The sequence below is a fragment of the Rattus norvegicus genome, chromosome X, assembly GCF_036323735.1.
Source record: "Rattus norvegicus strain BN/NHsdMcwi chromosome X, GRCr8, whole genome shotgun sequence".
NCBI classification, from domain to species: domain Eukaryota; kingdom Metazoa; phylum Chordata; class Mammalia; order Rodentia; family Muridae; genus Rattus; species Rattus norvegicus.
The window spans coordinates 13,116,303-13,134,571 of NC_086039.1; the positions used below are offsets into that span (position 1 = coordinate 13,116,303).

The 18,269-nt window shown below is 43.6% G+C and overlaps 1 long non-coding RNA gene across 2 annotated transcripts in view; it reads right to left on the reverse strand.

The window, feature by feature from the left end:
- Window positions 1–16,809, reverse strand: part of LOC134484123 (uncharacterized) — a 51,013-nt gene extending 34,204 nt beyond the window's left edge. The window contains exon 1 of one of the 2 annotated variants that reach the window (XR_010061499.1): window positions 16,587–16,809. This is a non-coding gene — a long non-coding RNA (uncharacterized LOC134484123). The remainder of the gene's footprint in view (window positions 1–16,586) is intronic. The other variant, XR_010061500.1, reaches the window with a different exon arrangement.
- Between the last annotated feature and the right edge of the window lie 1,460 nt (window positions 16,810–18,269).

An 18,269-nucleotide genomic window follows, 5' to 3' on the forward strand; every position in this document is an offset into this window, starting at 1 on the left:
AAAGCAGTGCCTAGGACACACAGGTCCCAGGCTCTATCCCTAACACGGGGGGCGGGGGGGTTTCCAACCTCGGTATCTTACATTCCTCAGTATCAGAAGGTACTCTCATTTTTTACCATTTCTCCAATGCTGTCTGATTACTCTGGACCATCATTAGCAAGAATCCTTTTAACTTTGTGTATCCAGATTCCCCCTTATGCCTGAAACCACCTCCTAGTTCTTTTCCGACCTCACTTCCTGCCGGTAAAGCCTACTTCCCCGTGGATCATTCAGACTTGAACCTAATTTGTCTCCACACTCTAAGACACCCCTGTACCCCATTGCCGAGGTCCCTGTAGGTACAGTAAGAGTTCTGAACACAAGCTTGGCCTAGTGAACTTTAATAGGGATCACTTTTTTTTTCTTTTCTCTTTTTCTTTTCTTTTTTTTTTTTTTGCCCTTTAACTCCACCTAACTCACATGATCTTCATGGCAGGCCTCTGAGGTCATCATCCAGGCCTGGGTTACAGAAAGTGAGGCACAGGGCAGTTAATTGTTGGCCTGAAGTAACCTAGCTAGTGATGACTGTTGAGGGTGGAGTTAGCTCCAGGGCCCCAATTCTCTGCCAGGTGCAGTTCAGTTTAAGAATGAGAGTTTGTTCTAAGAACTACCTGGAGCTCTTTCTTCTGCCAGAGCCTTTCTCCCAGCGAGCGATATCATCAAAACTATGCAGGGGAAGGCACCAGAAAGTCTTGCATTCCTGTTCCTGTTCCTCTAGGACATGTCCCCCAGCTGCTCAGGGCCTGCTGGTTTTCCTTAAAGAGTCACCTCCAAGCCTTTCCCTTAAGCATTGACATTCCTTCCTGGACCTTCAAAAGAGCTGTCATCTTTGTTTCTCACAGCACACAGTCCCTCCCAGGGTCACCTGCCTTTAACACCAGGTCCTGACAAAGTGATAAGACCTCTGAGATGACGAAGCATTAATGCCAGAGCCCCGATGATTCATCCATCCACTCCTACGGCCTTTCTGCTAAGATCTATGAAACATTTTTGAGGTTGGAGATTGAACTGCAGACAGTCTTTGTGCATAATTTTAAAAATAATATTACAAGCTATATGCACTCGGCAGAAATAGTACTTTAGATGTCTAACTAGGGGGCTTAGGGTTTTTCTTAGGACAAAGTCTCATTATATAGCCTAGGTTGGCCTCAAACTCTTGACAATTTCCTGCCATGGGAGTACTAGTTTATAGGCATATATGGCTACAGTGAGCTTCAATTGTTGAATTTGGACTTTCTGCCTTAAGAAAGTCCATAAGATCATCCATGGTTTCTCATAGACTAGGCTTTTTGTACAAGGATTTTGCCCAGCTCTAGGCTAATGTGTTAGGACAGGGTGGGCTGAGCTAGAATAGGCCGTAGGTAAGATGGTTTGTCAGTGTTATTTTTGTTGTTATGAGACAAGATCTGGTGTATCGCAGGCTTGCCTCGGACTCTTAAACTAACTGTGTAAGTGTACTAGTTAGATTTTGTCAACAAGGCACAAGCTAGAATCATCTGAAAAGATGAAACCACAACTGAAAAGAGACCTCCATGAAGATTGGCTGGTAACCAGTCTGTGGGGTCATTTTCTTAATTGGTGATTGATGTGAGAGAGCCCGATCCACTATTGGCAATGCCACCTAGACACCTGGACAGATGATCCTTGGTTATATATGACGGGAGCTGAGTAAACTGTGGGGAACAAGACAGTAGGCAGTGTTTCTACATGAGTTCAGCTTTGGTCCATACTTCCGGGTTCCTGCACTGACTTCCCTTCATTACAGATGATCAACTGGACAATTAAATGAACTCCTTTCTCCACAGGTTGCTTTTGATCATTGTGTCTATCACAGCAACAGAAAACCAACTAGAGCAGTAGCCAGCCTCGAACTTCTGATCCTCCAGCTCCTACCTCCCAATTGTTGAGATTAAAACATGACTCCATGCCTCATTTATACAGTGCTGGGACTCAAACTCAGGACTTTGATCATGTTAGTCAAGCAACTGAACTTTTTTAAAAAAAGATTTATTTTATGTGCATTGGTGTTTTGCCTCCATGTGTCTTTGAAGGTGCCAGATCCCCTGGAATTGTAGCTACAGGCAGTTAGAGTTGCTGTGGGGATGCTGGGAATTGAACCTAGATCCTCTGAAGAAGAGCAGCCAGTCCTCTTAACTGCTGAGCCATCTCACCAGCCCCTGCACTAAACTTTTAACTTGGACTATTTTCAATTTAGGTTGGCGTTACCTCAATGTAGCTCCATTATAAACTCAGGAATACCTGTGCAAGGAAATCATGGCTGCTTACCTCAAGGTAGCTTACCTAGAGGACTAGGAAACCAGGGAACACAAGCCCCAAATGACAGAGATCCCACCTGACTTCCTTCCTGTTACCTAGAGCAGAACCTAGAGCCTGGTAGCTGCTCAATAAGGATCTGCTGGATGGATGAATGAATGACTAAATGAATGAGTGGGTTGAAAGGGCAACCACCTAAGGAGAACCACCTTGTTCTCTCTTCCCAACAGAGCCTGGAACACTGTAGCCTGATGTGAATGATATGTCTATTTGGGGTTATAATTCAATCAACTATGATCATTCAACTACTAGACCCCATTTAAGAAGCACCCTTCAGTCTCTTCCGACCAGGGAGCCAGCCTCCGAGAAGGCTCCTTGGAAGTGTTCGTGGTCCCTCAGGAGGCAGTGTAAAAACACTGTACATGAAATGAACAGTGAAGTTGAAGAGAGGGAGGAGGAGGAAAAAGAGGAAGAGTAGGAGCAAGAGGAAAGTAGGGAGAGAGAGAAGGGAGAAAGAGGATTGGGGAAGAAGAGAAACAAGAAGAAAGAGGAGAGTTCATCCATTGTCTCCCCCAGAGCTTTCCTGGGTGTGGCTCTGTAAGTCCCTTAAGAGGAAATGCCTGAGTCCCACACCTGGCCTCGAGTTACCCCAGCTGTGGGGCAGGGGAGCTTGGGATACAGAAGTGGAGGCCTGGAAGGCCAGGGCAACCTCTTAATCACAAGGAAGCAAAAATCCACTGCTGAGTTGCTTGCCTCTGGGTAGGGAATGGGGCTGGTTTCTCTCTACGTGATTCAGGGCAGGAATTGGGATCAAGGGTTAGGTTCTGGTGTTAGGAAAGCAGACTTTCAGATCTTCCCCATCTCCACATAGTTCGTGGGCTTTTTTTTTTTTTTAATGGATGAATGAGTCATCCTTTCTATCTTGGTAAATTGCAGGGTCCTTGCAGCTCTGGCTTCTAACTCTGATGACCCCCCCTTGATCTCTGATGGAGGAAGGAATGAGGTAGAAGGCTTGGATTCTGGGTGGTGTCTTGGTTCCTAGCCTGGGGCCTCTCCTCTTGAGCCCTGCTGGAGGAGGACAAAGGGACAGGACTGTCTCTTAATTGCTGCTCATGGTATCTGGGACACAGGGAACTTTGTCAAGAAGGTGCTAGGTTTACCTATGGGTACAAAGCTGCCGCCCCATTTTTCTGCCCCCCCTTCCTCCCCTGATCTCAAGTCCACTCACTTCCCAGGTGAGCTCCTGGAGCTCATAGGAGACTCTGGCAGGTCTTGCTATCTCTGGCTTCCCAGAGAGCCACTCCCATTTCAGTGTTTGTCCTTTCCCGTAACCCCTCCTCACACAACTTAAACACAAGGAATTGTCCCCATTATCCCTAGGCAGACATCTTCAGCTCCTTAGCTCTCTGTATGCTTTAGGGAAAATCCATCAGCCCTAGTTACCAAGAGGTCGCCACCTACTCCAGCCCACACTCGCTCCCTACACACTGCTGGGCTCCACTCTAACTTAACAGTCATGGCCTTCATTTCAACTAAATGTGTCTCAGCCATTAGCCTATACCTTGCCAGTTATTGCCCTGGTGACAGTCTCCTAGGTGACAACTTCTCACTTCCTCCACACTCTGACACTTCCTTGTCCTCCGCCCTTTCTTCCCTTGCAGATGATGGCCTTGCTTCCTGGCTCATTCAACAAACTGAAGCCACCCCCTGCCTCCACCACCACACACTCTCCAGCCTGCCTTCCCACTTTCCACTGAGAATGAACTGTCACATCCCAGTCAACAGCGTCTCCACTCATCCATCCGTGCACAACTGGCTCCCGCAGTCCTTTCCTCTCCCCTTCATAACCAATTATTCCCTCAGCTCGGCTACACTCTGCTGCAAATGAACCTCTCATTTTTTTTCCCATCTCAAAAATGATAGCCTGTGTGTCGGCGCACACACCTCTGATTCCCAGCTTTTAGAAGGCAGACGTAGGAAGAGGAGGAGTTCAAGGGCATCCTTACCTACATAGCAAGCCTGAGGTACGGAGACCCTATGGAGTGCAATTGGAACCTAACTGCTGAGCAGAGCAAAGGGGTAGGAAAGCTGAGATCAACTGATCAATTCTAACCCCCCACATCCACAACACAGGCTTTGGTACTCGAAAGACATTCTTCCCAGAGTGTAGACCTGCTCAGTGGACCAGGAGACTGTTTCGCTAACTGAGAAGTAGAACAAACAGATAAATATTTGCATCAAGCACTTTTACCCACTGAGCTGCCTCAGCGGCCAGAAGGTCGTCTCCTTTTCATCACGAGACATAAAACATGTTGTAAAATGATGAGAACATTCATGTACTCATGACCCAGAAACTCTAGGCCTTCATACATGCCCAGAGGAAGTCAGAACAGAGTTCAAAAAGAGTGTGGTGTCATTGCATGGCGGCAGCCTTAACTCACAAACAGTGGCAGTGTGGGAGCAGCCAGCATCCTTCCACGGAGAGCAAAGTAGGCTATAGCCACACTGTGGAATATTATTCAGTCCCGCAAAAGAATGAACTGCTGGTAAGTATGTGTTACAGCACGATGGGTCTTCAAATCTCCATGCTGGCAACATTTCTAGTGTGCTTGACACTGCTGAACATTTCAATAATTCATCCCTTTTTGATGGTAAGATTACATTGTGTATCATGCTGGCGTCTGTTCCTTTCTCTGTTTTTTAAATTATTTACATTTGTTTACCATTTACTTATTTTTGGTGTGTATGTGTGTGTGCCTGGGGATGATGGTGCACTTGAGCAATAGCGTGCACATGAAGGTCATAAAACTATGGGGAGTCAGTTCTCTCTCTATTATGCAGGTCCCAGAAATAGAACTTGAATGTCTCTTTCAACCATGTAGGTGCCAGGGACAGGACCCAGTTCATCAGGCATGGGGGGAAGCCCTTTACCTGCTGAACCATCACCTGACCCTTCAATTTTTTTTCTTGATTGACATTTGAGATATTCCAGATTTGGAATATTGTGACTAAAACTGCTAAGGAAGGCAGGCAGGCAGGCACGCATGCACGCACACACGCACACACACATAATATATACATACATACACAGATGAATAAATAAGTAAATTCTGAGTCAAAGCAGCCATACACATATTATATAATTTTTGTTTATGTGAAATGTCTAAATAGGCAAATTCATAGAGGCAAAAGTAAGCCTAGAGAATTCCCAGTGCTGAGGAAAAGGCAGAGTGGGGACTAAGTTACCGCTTAATAGTTACGCAGTTTATTTTTAGGGTAAGAAAAAGGTTTGGAAAGCCAGGAGTAGTAGATCCTGCCTGTGATCCTTGCACTCAGGAAATGGAGACAGAAGGATCAGAAGTTCAATGTCAGTCCTAACCATATACTGTGTTTGAGGCTAGCCTGGGCTACATTCTATTTTAAAAGAAAAAAAAAAGGAGAGGAAAAAAGGAAAAATGTCTGGAAGGAGATGGAGGGAAGTGGTGGCTACATCACACTGTGACTATACACAATGCCATTGAATTGTATACAAAAAGAAAGTCCAAATGCCATATTTTATGTTCCAAATACTTTGCTACAAAAAATACTGGTATACCCAAAACCATAGAGTCGTAAACTTTATTTTTATGTTTTGGAAGCTCGAGGACATTTTTATTGAGTTTAAAAGCAGAACTACAGGATGGGAAAACTGGGAATTTTGGTGGCTCTGAGGAAGAATATAACTTAAAGGAAGAGTCTTTTGAGTGAGACATGGAGTTAGACGAGGCCTCATGGTGACAAGATGGAGAAGAGAAGAGTAAGGAAGCCCAAGGCACCAGGCAAAGCCTGTCCAGGCTCTGGTTAGTGTCCTAAAAAAAGGAAAAGAGACGGAAGATGACAGAAAGGAGAAAAATTACATTCTGAGTACCCCCCAAAAAAGCAGGCATGCCCAGACAAGCCACATAGCAGCCAAAGCAATCAATTGTTCTATTTTTAATTGTTCATTTTTTTGTTACTGATATTATTGGTGTGTGTGATCTGTATGAGGAATTATGTGTGCTTACCATGGTGGGGGAGGGCAGGCTGTGGTCAGTGGACAACTTTCTCTCCTTCCATCCTTACATTGATTCCAGGGACTAAACACAGATCTTTGCACAACAAGCATCTTTACCTAATGGCCCAACCATATAGAATATGAATTCTCTCTCAATGAAACTGGGAAAATATAACTTTAAGTACAACAAAATGGTTCAGTAGGTTAAAAACACTTGCCATCAAACCTGACAACTTGAGTTCAATTCCGGGAACCCATGTGGTAGAGGGAGAAAACAAATTATTTTGGTCCTCCAACCACCACACAAACACTATGGCAGGTACTAGGTAGGCAGTGTATGTGTATGCAAACGCGCGCACGCGCGCGCACACACACACACACACACACACACACACACACACACACACACACACACCTCACATACCCCCAATATCTCCTAACCATCCATGCTATCCTTCAACCTACTAAAGTAAAAAGAAAGCCCCAAGCCTCCCGCCTTGGTCAGCACAGCACAGTCTTACATAGGCATTCATGGACAAAGATTGTTTGTTTTGTTTTGTTTTGTTTGGGGGGGGTCCAATTGCATACAAAGGGAATTGCACAGAAAGCATTCTTCTGTGTCTATTTTCATTTCAGTCCATGTACTTCTGAGCTACAATATATTATTGGGAGTGAAGTCCAGTCTGTTCCTTTCCATTGATCTCCCTGAGTGTTCCACTGAGTGACTGACTATATTGAGATGTACCTATCTGTTCTAGTATTGGTAGCTTTTCTCAGCTGCTAATATTAGGTGCTTGAAGGGTGAAATTTCTGCTTCTGGGAGTTATGTATGGCTCAGTTCCAGTAGAAAATGCTGAACTATTTATTTGTGAAATAGTTCTATCGGTGGCTTTTGGAAATCCTCATTGTTGTGTCCTTGCAAAGACTTAATACTGTCACCTCAAATTTAGCTATTCTGGTGGCTGTGTGAGAGTGTCTGCCTGTGGTCATACTGTCCACTTCCTTGATGACTCCTAAGATTGAGCCCCCTTTCCTATATTTCTTCAAACCCTCTTGGAATGCTCACTCAACTTGTCGGTCTTTTGCTTATTGATCTGTTGCGTCCTTTCCTAGCTTCCATAGAAGCTCTTTGTCACATACTCAGATTGCAAACACCCACCCCACCATGTAGCCTGCCTTCGCCTTCACAGAATTGTCTTTTAATGAGGAGAGAAAAAAAAAACTCGGTTTGAAAATTCAGTCACATTTAGGAAGCCTTTCAATTAATGATGAGTGCTTCCTGCCGACTAAAGCAATAGATTAAAACGATTTTTTGATTTAATTAAGCAATTAAAACAATCTTTCCTGACCCCAAACTCATGAAGACATTCTTTTTAAAAATAATATTTTAAAAAGTTTCATTTGTGTATGAGCATTTGTCTGCATGTGTGTGTGGGCACCATGTACACGTCTGGTGCCCACTAAGGCCAGAGGGGATGTCAAATCTCCTGGGACTGGAGTCACAGACCATTATGAATCACCACGCTACAGCTGAGAACCATACCAGGGTCCTCTGAAAGAGCAGCAAGAACACTTAACTGCTGAGCCATCTCTCCGGCCATCATGAAGACATTCTTGTTACAAGGGAAATTGGGGTTCCCTCTTTTAGGCTCAGTGCTCTGGGTGGAGGCTTTCCATCAAAAAAGGGGATATTTAGTCATTTTGTCTCCTTAACATGGCTTCAGATGAACCAGCTTTCCTGGGGGATGGACTCTTGACCAGGTGATTGACATACCCACGAGGATCAAATCTTTCCAGGAGGAGACAGTCACATGTAATATTGCAGCTGGCTTAGGATGGGTCTTCGCCCAAGTCCAGAAGTAGAATTCATAACCTATTCTTTCTTCTTAGGGGCCTAGACAAAACCCAGATCCCTTACACCTTTTCATTTGGAAACTTAAATTCTAAGGAGTGGCAAAGCTGTTGGGTACCTTTCTAATGTTACCAAGGAAACCGGAGGTAGGGCCAAAGCCTCAATGGCCTCTAAGGTTACTGTTATAGTCTTAACTCATCTAAAGTTTTGTTATTTACCCTTACCCTTCTATAGGCTAGTCTTTGGGGGAGGGGTATTTTTTATTTACATTTCAAATGTTATCCTCTTTCCCAATGGTATCCTCTTTCACGGTTTCCCATCCATAAACCCCCTCTCCCATCCCCCTCCCCTTCTTCTATAAGGATGTTTCCTTTTCCCAACCACCCATCCCTTTCCAGCTCCCTGCCCTGACATTCCCCTACACTGGGGGGTTCAGTCTTGGCAGGATCAAAGGCTTCTCCTCCCACTGATGCCCAACAAGGCCATCCTCTGCTACCTATGCGGCTGGAGTCATGGGTCTGTCCATGAGTCTTTGGGTGGTGGTTCAGTCCTGGGAGTTAAGCTAGTCTTTATTTTGCCTGGAATTGATTGCTGTATAGGGTGAGAATAGAGACCCAGTTTCATTTTTGTAAATATACATGCCTACTTCCCAGAAAGCCATTGAGTGAGACAATCATCTTTTCTCCACTGTCCTGAAAAATTGCCTTTGTCATAAACGAAGGGTATATACCTTAGAAGACTTGTTTCTTGGCTTTCTGTCATAGTAATTTATTTTCTGACTTTTAACTAATTGCATACTATCAGTTTAGTGACTATCAGTTTATGCTGCATCTCGATTTAGAGAGGGGCATGGCTTCTTACTCCATTATTGAAGCATGGCCCATGTCTTCCTGGACTTTTGACTTTCCATAAAACATTAGTATAAGCCGGTCGGTGGTGGTGCATATCTTTAATCTCAGCACTTGGAAGGCACAGAGGCAGGCAGATCTCTGAGTTCGAGGCCAGCCTGGTTTAAAAAGCAAGTTCCAGGATAGCCAGGGCTACACAGAGAAACCCTATCTTGAAAAACAAAACAAGGGGCTGGAGAGATGGCTCAGCAGTTAAGAGCACTGACTGCTCTTCCAGAGGTCCTGAGTTCAATTCCCAGCATCCACATGGTGGCTCACAACCATCTGTAATGAACTCTGATGCCCTCTTCTGGTGTGTCTGAGGACAGCTACAGTGCACTCAGACATGAAACAAACAAACAAATAAATAAATCTTTAAAAACAATGCAAAACTATGGATGTATGAATTCCAGAGGCACGGACACATAAAACAGCTTTAAGGTTTGGATTGTGAGTGTGTAAAGTCTGCAGAGCATCTCTACAGAACTCACATTTGCAACGCTCCAACAGTTCTCCTTGGCCTGCTTAACAGTCCTCAGTAATGCCTTCAAAATTACCTTATTAATTCTTTGAGAATTTCATACAATGCATTTTGATCATAATCACCACTTGCTCTTCTCCCTACCTCCTCCAAGTCCCACCCCCACCTCTCTACCCTCTCCAACTTCATGTTTTCCTTTTTAAAATTTGATAACCCATTGACTCTTAATGTGTGCTGTTTATACTTCTTGGCTTGGAACCATCTACTGCAGTGTGGTCTACCTACCAGGAGCCACACCTTTAAAGAGAAGTACCTTCTCCCTCCCCGACTCTGACCCCAAGACATCAACCATAGCTCCTTAGTCAAGGTTGAGGCCCATGTGCCTTTCCCCACTCCAAGCTAGAATGTTGACTGGCTTAGCTGTAGTTGACAGGCAACCACAGCTGCTGTGAATTCATGAGGACAGTGGTCCTATCGTGTCCTGAAGACACTGTTTTTGCTTGGTCCTTATCAACCTCTGGCCCTTTCAGTCTTTCCTCTTCCTTCCCTGAACCTCGAGGGTGGAGGTGGTAATGCAGCTGTCCCATTCATTGCTGATCACTCCACATTAGTAATGTTTAACAGTTTCCAACAGGGCAGTTTGGGCCCCCCTTCTTTAAAATTACTGAATACTCAATATGATTTTTTTCCAGAGATGTGCATAGTGTCCAGGGCCTCAGAGATGCTAGGTAAGTGCTCCACCGCTGACCTGCACCCTCAGCTCACTGCTTGCTCTATTTTGATGCTATTGTAGATGGCATCAACCTTTAGTTTCTGTATGTTCTGCCCGAGGAGAGTTCGTGGAAAGCTTTTACTGGCAATTAAGTTTGTCAGTGCTGTCAGGAGCAATGGGTAATACCTAGGCAACCATTAGACCAACAGGAAATCTTGGATGATAGAGCAAAATGAGAGAATTGAGAGAATAGGAGCTTTGAAAATTTTGTTCAATATATTTCCTGGAATCTAAAGAGCTGCATGCATGCCTTCCTAAGAAAAATCTACAAGGGCCCTAAGTGCTCACGTCTGGATGTCCTTGAGGGAAATGAAGGCTAGAGAAGCAATGGAACTGCAGGTTCAAACAGAAGACAGACTTGAAAGGCTACCATAGTTTTGTTTTTTGTGGTGCTGGGCCTTACACATGCAACACAAGTGCTATATAGTCGACATGAAAATTTTGGGGTATCTTTGAGCACAATGGAGTCTTTCTTGGCTGTGGGTAAGCTTAACTCTGTAGTTTGGGTGTTGCACACTGACAATCACACAAAACTTCCATCAAATGATGGCTTTTGAGTTCTTGTTGTGCGTATTTGAAGAATGAACTTCCTGGACCATGGACCACAGAGAGTGAGTGGGCTTTTGGAAGATGTATTTTATTTGGGAAAGCTAAAGACAAAGAAAGAAGGTAGAACCCCCTTATAGCAAGAATGATACCAGAAAATAGGATACCATCTGGGTTGCTAGCCTGGGTGCCTTTTGAAGGACTTAGGAGAGAAACTAGGATGCGGTATGGGGAGGAAGAGGAGCTGGTCAGTCCAGTTGGCTCATCCAGATGTTCAGGTGCCCGCTCTCAGTTTCAGTCATGCCTTCACGTGTAGCTTCCAGGAAGGGGTAAGACGACATAACAAGGAAGCAGGAAGCAGGATTATCTTCTGGTGTCCCTGGTCTCCTAAGAGGCAGTCTTGGAGCTGCTGTTCTGAAGTCTCTGCCCATCCTGACCAGTTTCTATTCTGCTCTCCTCCTTAATTGCACTATTTCCACTGCGCTAGTTTCCACCGCACTATCTTCCACTGTGATATCTTTTGCTACCCTCCGCTGCACTATCTTCCCAGGCCTCAATGTGTTTCATTCTATCTACTTAAGAAAATCTCTCATGTCAGGTAGGTTGCCACCTGCCATTAGGCAGATCTCTGTGAAGCAGATCCTGGCTCTCCATATAGCTGATCTCTAAGCTACTATAAGGGAAGGAAAAGGAATGCTTGTCTAAGTAAACTAGTTTAAACCTAGCATGGTGCTGCATACCTGTAATCTCAACACTTGGGAGGCTAAAGATAGAGGGTCAGTGAGTTAAAGATCAGCCAGAGCTACATAACAAGACCTTCTGTAAAAAAATGAAAGGTAATAATAGCAAAGAAAGCAGATTCCAACAGAATGGCCTAGAGACAATGATTGTCCTGTTCAATAAACCTCCAAAAGTGCAGGGCTGATGGACTGTGTACTGCCACACCTGCCTGTGAATAGTTTTAATTTGTGATAACAGCAGCACAAGAGAAGTGAGGGTATTAAACTGTATAAGACAAAAGCTTTCTTTGGTATACTATTGAAATTAACTTATCATTGAACTGAACTGAATTGTTATAAATGTAAGATATTAAATGCAATTCTCAGGGCAACCACTAAAAAACAAACTGGAAAATATAAAGTAAAATAAATGTCAAGAAAATTTAAGTGATACTCTACAAAATATTCATTTGATATAGGAACAAAAAAAAGAAAAGAAAAAAAAAAAGACAGCCATGAAGATTGAGGAAGAAATATAAGACATCCAGGAAACAATACAATGGAAAAAGTTGTTCCCTATTAGTAATTACATTAAATGTAAATAGATTAAATTTCTAATTAAAAGGGACAAGTTAATAAAATGGATAAAATACACAATCCAATGATATGCTGTCTATAAGAGATTTGTTTTAGATATAGACACACAAATAAATTGAAAGTAAATGGATGGAAAAAATATACCCCTTGTCAACAGCTACTATAGACAAAGCCAAAGTGACTACACCAACAACAAACAAAACGGACTTTCAGGCTAGTGCTTCCCTTTTGTCTGAAGATAAAATAGGCATCTGCTTTGTAAGATAACATATATTCTGCTTTCCTTAAAAAAATCTCTATGTGTACAAACACATAAATACTAAAGTGGATATATGGAGGTCAGAGGACAACAACATAGGAGTTTAGTGCTGAACCTAGTTCCAAATAGTGATTTTTAAATGATTTTTAATTATTTTATGGTTAATTTGCTTTGTGTGACTAAAATATGTACCTATATACCCGGGCTCATATACACATTTCATAGATGAAAAATGATGACAAATTAGAAACAGCATAATTTAAGAAGGCCTGGTTTAAAGAAGTTATATTCAATTAATGACCACTCGCAAAGGAAAACAGTTTCTCCAAGGGACTCTTCCTAGGTATTAAATCCAACTTAAGATGGCCAACACAGAACAAACTCAGGGGTATTTTGGACTTTTTTTTTTCTTAGCTTACTGGTTTTTTGCTTGTATATTATAGTCTCGATTTTGAATTTTTATGGATTTTATTTGGTGTGTGTATATATGTGTGTTTATTTACATATTTATGTAGGTGTTTTTGTTTGTTTGCTTTTTTGTTTGTTTGTTTTAGACAGGGTTTCTCTGTGTAGCCCTGGCTGTCCTGAAACTCACTCTGCAGACCAGGCTGGCCTTGAACTCACAGGTCTGCCTGCCTCTCTTTCCTGAGTGTTGGGATTAAATGTGTGTGACACTAAGCCCCAGCATGTGCAGGTATTTCTCATGCTCTTTCTTAGTTTCCTTTTTAACATTTTTGTTTGTTTTGTTTCACCTTATTTTTTGTTTTTTAAAAACTCCTGGGGTTGGGGATTTAGCTCAGTGGTAGAGCGCTTGCTTAGAAAGCACACAAGGCCCTGGGTTCGGTCCTCAGCTACCAAAAAAAAAAAAAAAAATCCTGCCCTACCCTATTTGTTTTCTTGAGAGAAAAGGCCAGGCAGTAGTGGCGCATGCCTGTAATCCCAGCACTTGGGAGGCAGAGGCAGGTGGATCTCTGTGAGTTCCAGGATACCCAGGGCTACATAGAGAAATTCTATCTTGAAAAAAAAAAAAAAAAAACAACAAAAATCAACGAAACAAAACAAAAACAAAGGGACAGGGGTATGGGACGGTGGGGAGGATCTGGGAGGAGATGAGAAACAGTGATCAGATATTGTGTGAAAAAAAACGTTATTTAAAATAACTTTAATTTAAATATTAAGAAAAAAAAAGCCCTGGTTTAAACCACCAACCCTTGGTGCTTCATGAGGTAACCCGAGAAACTAGTACAGGAGCTATATCTAGAACCTGCTAGGTTGTTTCACTTCACAGAAGGACCCCAAGGACACTCTTATTCAAATCAGTAAGCAATTCATGGGTGACAAGGGAACCAGACTCATTGAGATGCTCAGTGACCACCCTCCACAGGCCAGGAACAGCAAGCGACTCTGCTGTTATAAAGCAAAGCTCTCCTGATATGGAATCCCAAAAAACAAGAGTGGGCAGGTGGTAAGGGTGAGTGCCTGCTAGAGACAAGTGTTCACTTGATGTTCATGAAGTGATCAGATACCCAAAATTGACCATAATGGGCTGAGTTCTGAGGTTTTGTCTTGTTTTTTCTTTCTTTGTTTGTGTTTGTTTACTTATTTGTTTGGTTTGGTTTCTTTTGAGACAGGTCTCACTATGTCACCCTGGCTAGCCTGGAACTCTCTATTATAGATCAGGCTGGTCTCAGATTCACAGGGGTGTGCCTGCCTCTGCCTTCTGAGGGCTGGGATTAAAGACAATTCCTACCTCACCTGGCTTGGACTGAGTTCCATTAGACCTATCAAGTAGTAAGTCTGAGAAGGTCCTTAAAGCAATCTTTGGGCAAAATCATCATCATCATCATCATCATCAACAACAACAACAACAACAACCCCCCAAAAAAACAAAAAACAAAAACAGACGATCTGTCTCCCTCAAGCCCAGGAGTTCTTAACCTGTGGTTCATGACACCCGTTTGGTGGTCAAATGACCCTTCACAGGGGTCGCCTAAGACAATCAGAAAACACAGATATTTATGTTATGATTCATAACAATAGCAAAGTTATAGTTATAAAGTACCAACAGAATAATTCCAACAAGAAGCAATTACAGAGAGCAGAGTTTCACTTTGGTTCATGAGGTATACAGTCCCTCATGGCTGTCGAGTGCCGGGAACATGAGGCTGCTTGCTCACAGCTTGATAGATAAGGAAGCACAGAGAGATGTCAGTCTGACTTTCTCCTTCCCTTCTTTTTATTAAGTCTGGGCTCTTGGCTTATGAGAGGTTGTCATTTACTTTCAAGGCGGGTCTTTCCTCCTCAGTTAAATGTATCTGGAAACACTCTCACAGATACATTCAGTGGTGTGTCTCACTAATGCCCTAGGCATTTTTTTCAAGAATTATTTATTTATTTTATGTATGTGAATACACTGTCATGCTCTTCAGGCACACCAGAAGAGGGCATCAGATCTCATTACAGATGGTTGTGAGCCACCATGTGGTTGCTGGGAATTGAACTCAGGACCTCTGGAAGAGCAGTCAGCATTCTTAACCACTGAGCCATCTCCCCAGTCCCCTAAGACATTTCTTAATCCAATCCAGTTGGCAATCGATTTTGATTCCACAGTGAGGGTATTCCTTATGGCCAGGTAAAGTGGAGAGGAAAAGCAAAAATTAGTTCATGGAAGGGAAAACTCAAGACTCTTGAGACAAAATAAAAATGGATGGTGACGGGCTGGAGAGATGGCTCAGCCGTTAAAGGCTAGGCTCACAACCAAAAAATATAAAAATGGATGGTGACGAAGATTGAAATAGAGGATCATAAAAACAATGGACCTGGGCAAGACAGCACAGGCCTATAAATCCCAGCACTCAGGAGGCTGAGGCAGGAGGATTGCTGGGAGTTTGAAGCCAGCCTGAGCTATACAGTGAGTTTGGGGCCAACCTGGACCATAAAAGAGCGAAAAGAGAGGTAACAATACAAAAGCTGCTTCTCTAAGAACATCAGCAAAATTTACACATCTTTAACTACAGTCACAAAGAAGGATGAAAAAAAAATCACAACCTTTCAAACCAACTTATAGAAATTTTAAGGATTCTGGAATACTATGAACCTCTGTGTAAACAATCAATTACATAATGTAAATAAAATAGAAAAAATAACATAACCTACTCTTGGTAGTTTGTACCAAAATATAAAATTACAGTATGACTAGTTTATGTCAACTTGACATAAGCCAGAGTCAATTTGAGGAGAGGAACTCCCAAGAAAATGTCCCCACAAGATTGGCCTATCAGCAAACTTGTGCAGAATTTTCTTCATTAACGATGATGTGAGAAGGCCCAGCCCACTGTTGGGGATGCCACCCCTGAGCACTGGGTTGTATAAAGAAGCTTGAGAAGCCCCGAGGAGAAAGCCAGTAAGTAACGCCTTTCGTGGCCTCTGCTTCAGTTCTTAAGAGTGTACGAGATATCTTTATCGTAACATTGCGCTACTATATTCTGTGATTTTTTTTTCTAAATTTTATTAAATTTCTTTATTTCTTTGACGGGGTCACACTCGTGCTGAAATAAACACTATCCTTCCCAAGTCTTTGGTCATATTATTTAATCACAGGAATAAAGACCTTAACTAAGGCAGACATATAACAAAATAAAGACCTATGTGATCCAATAAAAGAAAAGAAAGAAGGAAGGAAGGAAAGGAAAGAAGGAAGGAAGGAAGGAAAGGGAAGGAAGGAAGGAAGGAAGGAAAGAAGGAAGGAAAGGAGAAGACATTTCCCTCCTAGAGTATGCTGGAAGGACTGCATGCTCCAGGCTAGCCTAGGTTATACAGTGACTAATGAGACTGTGACCCAGAAAGAAGGAACTAAGGAGGAAAGAGCACACAGGGCTTCCTCCCTGGAAAAACTGACAAAAACAGAGTAAGAGAGGGAGATGGCTCAGTTAGTACAGTGCTTGCCACCGAGCCATAAAGATGTGAGTTCCATCCCCTGCACCCACTTAAAAAACACGATGTTCTAGGATTACAGCTTTGCTGCACAGCTGTAGTCTCAGGCCCCAGCCTTAATCATTCTAGCTCCACCCTTAGACTAGCCCAGAAAGACTAATTCATAGGGTAAAAATAAGTCAAAAAATACTTACAGACAGACGTCATACTTCTTTATCTGCATTGAGACAGCTGAAACCATACTTGACGGACAGTCCCACAGCAACTGGGCAGGGCTGGCTGCGAAAGCTGAGCAATGACTCACCCAGAAGCCGCATGCCAGCCTCGGAGATCCACTGGCTTGTTAAAGGCACAGGTGAGGTGCTGGCTTCAAAGTGATACCCCGTCATGCTCCTGGGTGCTGCGTCATAAGTTAATGGGCATTCTGTGCCACTGTGTCCCCAGTTGATGAAATTAAAGGGTGCAGTGAGAAAGGAGGAGGGGAGAGGCATTCCTGCAGGCTGTTATTCTCTCCAATCGTGGGGAGGAGGGTTCGGGCGGGGTGTGTGTGGGGGGGGATTTGTGCTTTTTGTCTGATTAGTCTCTGTTCTAGTTCTACGCTCACAAGATCAGATTCACTAGCATTCCCTCCTGGAGGGAGGGGCAGGTGCAACTCCTGAGAACCCGCCCCTCCCCTCCCCAACGATCTACAAGTGGTTAACCATTGTTAGGGGAGGGAGAGGCTTTGGTGGTATAGCTGCCCACATCCCATGAGTAATGCCAATTGAACTGATTGGTTCACCAGGCTAGATTTGGGGCAGAACCGTTGCTTCAGTCTGTTGTGTGCCTTGTGTGGGGTTCATAGAAATAAGGAAAAAAAATGCCAGGAAAAATCACACAGCAACAGGAAGTAGTCAAGTCATGACCCTGACTCAAAAAGAACCTGGTAACCAAAGTTCAGACCCCTCAGAAATGAAACTCTTCATCACAGTATCAGGTAAGCCATCTATACTTACAGTTGTTCTCCAAGGATGAAGCCATTCTAGACTGGGTAGTGGAGGGGTGTGTGTGTGTGTGTGTGTGTGTGTGTGTGTGTGTGTGTGTGTGTGTTGTATCTGTATGTCTCTGAGTATGGACACTGGAGGTTAACCTCAGGTGTCATCCACCAGGAGCTGTACACCTTGGTTTTGAGACATGATCTGTCACTGAGACTCAGGATTAGCCAATTAGGCTCCCATCAGCACTGGGCTTCCAATCATGAGCCACCATGCCTGGCTTTTTTAATGTGGAGATTGACCTCAGGTCTTCCTACTTTCAAGGCAAGTACTTTACAAACTGAGCCGGTTGGCCAGCCAGTCTTCACCTTCTTTATGAAAGTTTTTCACTACGAAGCCCTGTATGCTGGAGAAACTGCTCCCCAGTTTGCCTCTATGAAGCAAGTGTGTCTAAGGGACCAAGGTATGGATATAACAGTACCAAGGATCTTGGTTGAAGCGTTCTTTTCTCTTGCCTGTGGGAGTGCTGGCTGCCCTCCGTGAAGATTGCCTTTCAGCTAAGGATGCTGCCCTCCCAACACACACACACACACAAGGTCACAGTCCCAACCCAGGAGTATCCTCTGTCCTGTAACTGGCCAATGTGGGAATACAGGCCTGAACCCTTTCATCTCAACTGGGAAAAAATAATTGAGGGCCATCTGAGCTCCAGAGGTGCACGTGGAGTCAACTGGGTCTTAGCCGCAAACGTGGCCCAGTACAACTGTTCCCTCTGTCCGATTCTATGCGCCCCTCCCCCTAGGGTGTAGTTGCTGAGATGTTCCTCAATAAACTTCCTACATGCAAATATCCGCCTCAGGGTCTGTTTCCCAGGAAACCTGGCCGGTGACAAACTGTTTTACA